Genomic DNA, 5,849 nt, shown 5'->3' with positions numbered 1-5,849 from the left:
GCTAGGATCTGGAACCAACTTCCAAGAGAAGTGGTGCTGGCTCCTACCCTGGGGGTCTTTAAAAGGAGATTAGATGACACCTTGCTGGGGTCGTTTGACCCCAGTACTCTTTCCTGCCGTGGCAGAGGGTCGGACTCGATGATCTGCTCAGGTCCCTTCCAACCCTAGAAACTATGAAACTATATGAGCTGAAACACGCAGTATGTGGGGCCACACCTGGCTTCTCTAAGGATGCACCAACTAAAATTCTTTTCCAGTTTTGAGTTGGCGTGCTCTACAAGCCTCTATTCTTCCCTGTCTGCATTTCTATTGCTTCATCTGTCTGTTCCATTCCTTCTATACATCTTCCCACTAACCAGCCTAGCCCTTTTGTGCCTCAAGGACAGTGCTATTATCTTATAATAATGTTGACTTTAATGATCCATGAGCAAACCCTAATATAGCAACTTTGGAGAAAAGGAAACAAAACAGAAATGCAGCCATTGATATCGGCTTTCCTTACTGCCAATTTTACATAATGTCATTATGGTAGATCTATATCCTGCCTTCTGCTTTGAGAAACATTATCCCTATGGCTTTCTATATCAGTAATTACATTTACATTATATGATTCCATAGGATTTTCATCCTAATTCAAGACCATCTCTTATCCTTCATCAGCATGAATTGCTTACTGCTTTAGATGCTTTCTCAGTGTTTTGGGGACTCCTTAACATTCCAGAGGTGTTTGTTTATCTTCCCAGAATTTTCCCCATCACAGCTCCAAATATATTGTTAAAGAAAATTAGTATTTCCACTCTTTTTCTCCTATTATTTTTTTTAACTCAGGATTGGTTCTTTTATGATTTTGTGCATGGCTGTGTTAAGTTCTTTTTTATGCAGAACAATTATATTTAGTTGTTCCTTTGTGATTTTTTTTCAGGCCCCATTTCTTGCCAACTTTCCAACATTTGTTCAAACTCTCTTGCTCTGGCTTTAATCAAATCCCATAGGGAGATTTTGATTTTTTTTCTGTATTACCATTCATGTGCCATTTTATTCCCCTCCCCCCCAACCTACCTACTGGGCAGAAAACATTTGTGTTACTTCTGACCATAGAAACTTTTTCAATAATTTCTAAACTAATATCCCCTCAGTGGTACATGCCATTGGTAGTTTTATTATACTAATTAATTTATCATTTATAGCTGGTCCATTTCACTTTACTTTTTCTTTTTCTGAGGGACAATGGCAATGGCCCTACTTACCAACCTCTTTTTGTATTTCAAATTATTTTGCCAAGTGCATATTGATATTTGGATGGACAAGGCAAATTTATGCTTGGGCAACTAAAGTGATGTTGTCTTTTTATAAAGCCACTTTAGCTCCTGGGAGGCATCCAGAGTTAAACATGTGACTGTGGCTTTTCATATCCTTTATATTTGCATTTAAAATGACCATATGTCAAGTGCATGTATTCCAGCAGAGGTAATCAGGAATAGAATTAAAAGCGTTCTTTTACAAAGCAAAAAAAAAAGAAATGGTGATGCTTTCAGTTGCATGGTTTTAATTTTTCAGACACCTGCTGTTTATTGTGACACTATTGAAAGCACATAAATTGTGTGCCATTCTCAGTAGCTTTTATTGTGCAATCCTTTCATCTGGACAGCTGTTTTGCAAGGATTACAAGTAGCTGAAATGGACTCTTTTTCCCTGAAGATTGTTTCTGACTATTTAATTTTTGGAGACATTGAAGTATTTCTTTGCTTAGCTCATAACTGTTCCTTAGCCATTGATTGAAGCAGTATTTTTTAAGTTAAAATAAACGAGCTGGTTTAATAAAATACAAGAGGTTATAAGCCCAAATCCTGGACTTATTAGAATTGTATTCACTTATACCAAGCTGCATTTGGTGGAATTTCTGTGAATAGAACATTGAACGAAATGACAGTATGGGGTGGGGTATGAGCTGTGACTTTATTTAAAACAATGAAAGTCCATTTAACAGATCAGTAGATTGTTAGAGTTAGATTTTTTTTTAAAAGTACAAGAAGATATAACAACTTTAGTTGGTTTTAGATGAATAATTACTCCTATGTCAGGTTTTTGTATAAATTCTATTTCACTTATAACCTCTGTACTAGAGAAGAATGTACACTAATATAAGTGATATAGGTCCTCATTTTCCTTTGACTTTACAATCATTCTTGACATACACTGCTGGATAGTATAAAGACTGATTAACATTCCCTCTGAGCTGCAAGGTATGTATGGCCGCACAGGCACACTTATGCCGTGCTGCCAGGCATGCCTGTGAGGCCGCGCATGCCACACAGTTTAAAGGGAATGCTGGGGCTGATCCTTTACAGTCTAAAACCAGCTTCTTCACAGTTTCATTTTCAGATAAAAGTTCTATTCAAAACAGATTTCCAAAATATATACTAATAGAAATAAGAGACCTACCACTTCTAAGTCATTTAGTCATCTATAACCCATTGATTCAGTGATTTTTACTGATTCTACTCAGATCAGGCCCTTAATTTTTCTTCTTGCTCATTGAAAATTAGTCCCTACACATTCTATTTATATGTGTTTGCTTGACTTAAAGTGACTTGATGATGCCACTTCCATTTCATCTGCTTGGAGTATGCAAAGTGTTAACTCTTTTCTTAATATTGAGGAGATTGAAGTAGCTTCTTGTGTTTTATGATATGCCCATATAGCATAAGCTAATTAGAAATATTTGAAAGAATTACATTTTATTTCTTCTTTGATTTACTTTTTTTACTTCATCTGAAGGTTAGAGTCAAAATATGACACAGATTATATCATTAAGACATTGAGTATCTTACAGATCAGAATTTATGCTCCTAAATTAATGGTAGCTTCCCTTGAGATCATTTGGACTTACTGAATGTCAATAGTCAATGGCAAATACTTAGATTCCTAACAGTAAATGATTACTTTTGAAACTCTGGCCAATAAGCAAAAGAAGGAACAGTAAGCTGAAGACTGAGTGCTCAATTTAGTGCAGTGTTCAGGTTATGCAAATGTCTCAATGTACTTGTGCTTGTCTCCTCTCCACAGTGTATTCCAGTCCGTATTAGACGTCTTTAAGAAATTTGTATTCAAAATTAATTGTGCAAACAAGCAGTTAGGAATGTTTTGCAGTGGTGGGCCAGAATGGCCCAGCTCAGGTCTGAGTAGGCCAGCACTAGGACCTTGCCACGGCTGCAATTTCTACCACTGCTTCCCCCCAAACACCTTGCCTAGCTGAGGTGTGGCATAGGAAAGTGCCCACTACACATCTGTGGTGCAGCATGCCATGGTGTGAACAAAGACTTGGCTGTGAACATTGCTGATGCCCCACAGCCATGGTCCATGGGCTGGGTCCATGAGGTTGCTGATCCTTGCCATAAGCAATAGTGGTTCCCAGAAAACAGAATTATGTATAGAATAGCAAAGGGCTGGCAGGAAATAAAAGGGGCAAATAACCTTGAATAAAAGTAATGTTAAGCTACCAGTATAATTTAACCCAACACATCCCAACATAACTCCTGCGGGCAGCCCAGTATGGGTTTATATAGATTATCATGTTACCGGGATCCCTTCAACTTCCTGCTGCATATCTCCATTTACCTAAATGCTACCTGCCTGCATTTTTTCTTCTTTCTTATAGCCCCCCTGGTAGAAACAAACTGCTTTTTGGCCCACCCCAGCTTGAGCCTCAAACTTCCTGCTAGCGAGGGGTACTCATATAGCTGGATTCTAGGCTGCTTGCCTCCTTAAGAAATACAGGCAAAAGAGACCCCATTTCACAAACAGTTTTGAGTTGGATGGAACTATTTATTCTGATTGAATATAATTCTGTTAAAATTCCTCCTAGCACCAAAAAAAAAATGAGCAAGTAGGTTAATTTAATAGCTGTTCACTGAATATTGGGGTTATAAGAGGTTTCAACCGTTACTATAAGCCGTAAGCTTCACAGGTCCTCCCCAGGCTATAAAGAAGAGTTTACCATCAGCTGTCATGCAAACTCCTCTCATCCTTCACACATTTCTGTTGTTTGAAATTTACTGAAGAAGAGAAATGACAGTAAGGTGATTGGATTTGCTAGAAAGGGAAACCAAGCTTTGATGATTGTTTTTTTAGCAAGATGTTTGCCCTTGAGGTTTTATCTGTTAGCAGTGTTTTTGAACCAAGACTAGTGACTATTCAGTAAATGCAATGGTTGGCTGCTCGAGCATATAGAGAGAGAATTGTTATGTCATGAAGGTAAAACCCAGGCATCCACTGACTTATTGTTTTCAAATGTAAAACTTATTTTCAGCAAGGCCTTCTAATCCTGGAAAAACAAAGGTTTATAATAGTGTTTTTAGAGAAGTCTATGTATTTTCTTTCTTTAAAAATGACCAAATAATGACAGAAAATCATTTGAGATGAGAGCAAGTATCTGACATGGGGATACTGTGATAAACAATGGTTGTCTGGAATTTTTTTCCTCTACAGTACAACTCTTTCATGCTAAAGCAGTGTTATTGTTGTAGCCATGACTGTCTAGGGACATGAATGAATAAAGGTATATGAGGTGAGATAATATATTTTTCTGGACCACTTATGTGGCTTGGAGAGGTAAACTGGTTCATTAAACAGCTTGTCTCACCTTACAAAACCTGATTCTACATCATAAGTAACAACTTATGACTATCAATTGACAAAATCCTGAAGAAAATCTTCACCTGTATATAGACTTTCCTAATTGCTCATACATCCCATGCAAGCACCTGAGATAAGTTCATATTGTACTTTTCAGGAATCTTGCAAAGTTCCTCTGTGTGCCCATGCAGATGACAATCACCTCAGAAAAAGCAGGAAAAAAACAGGAGAAAGATGGAGCCAGAGCACTTTTTGACCACAGACAAAGAGCATGGAGAATAGACACACAGAGACTTTAGGAACTTCCACCTCTCCACCAAAATAACTGTGCAATACTCCATGCAGCACATTCACTTCCTAGACACTACAATGGAAGTCCATAGCCACTGAAATCCAGCAAAGTTGGACTCAGATCCTGGTCTGATCTGCTACAAGACCAACTTCCAGGATAAGACCAATAGAATCCTTCTGATAGTAACCTATAGCCCCCAACCTGAACTGGGCAATTATTTCAAGTGAAGAGCCACTTACTGAGTTTTGGCAAGCTGTCAAGGGCTGCATGGGTAGTCCTGCCCCTTGACATGTGCCGTGCTGTCTGGTCACCACCTTGTGACCAGAAGTCCTAACCCCTGATCTTTGCCACCAGAAGTCCCTCCCCTTGCTCCTGGAAGTATGCCTTTCAGCAAGGATTTTTTCAAAACATGAAAAATACCAACTTATATTATAAAAATTGAACCCCTACAACATTCATTAATTTGCTTTCAAAAAATATTTTTCTCCTGATTTAAAAGAGTTTGTGTAGTGCATATAGAGGTGATTGTGCAATAGCTTAAAATGAAGTCTTACTTTGAATATTGTGGGGGGTAGGTAGAGGTTTGTGGGAGGCTGTGGGTGTCTGGGCAAGTGGGGTGTGGGGCAGGGTGTGGGAGTATGGAGGGGTTTCTGGTGTGAATAGGGGGTGAATTGTGGTGTGGAGGGGTGAATGGGTGTGAGAGGTCTGGGGTGAGGGAGTATGTGGTTGTGTATGTGAATATGTGAGGTGGAGTGGGTATTTCATAGATTTCATAGATTTCATAGACATTAGGGCTGGAAGGGACCTCGGGAGATCATCGAGTCCAGCCCCCTGCCCAAGGGCAGGAAGTCAGCTGGGGTCATAGGATCCCAGCAAGATAAGCATCCAATTTACTCTTGACGGTGTTCAATGTAGGTGCTTG

This window comes from Crocodylus porosus, unplaced genomic scaffold, assembly GCF_001723895.1.
Source record: "Crocodylus porosus isolate Cpor-Errol unplaced genomic scaffold, CroPor_comp1, whole genome shotgun sequence".
Lineage (NCBI taxonomy): Eukaryota > Metazoa > Chordata > Crocodylia > Crocodylidae > Crocodylus > Crocodylus porosus.
Note: the sequence above shows the minus strand (reverse complement) of the source record.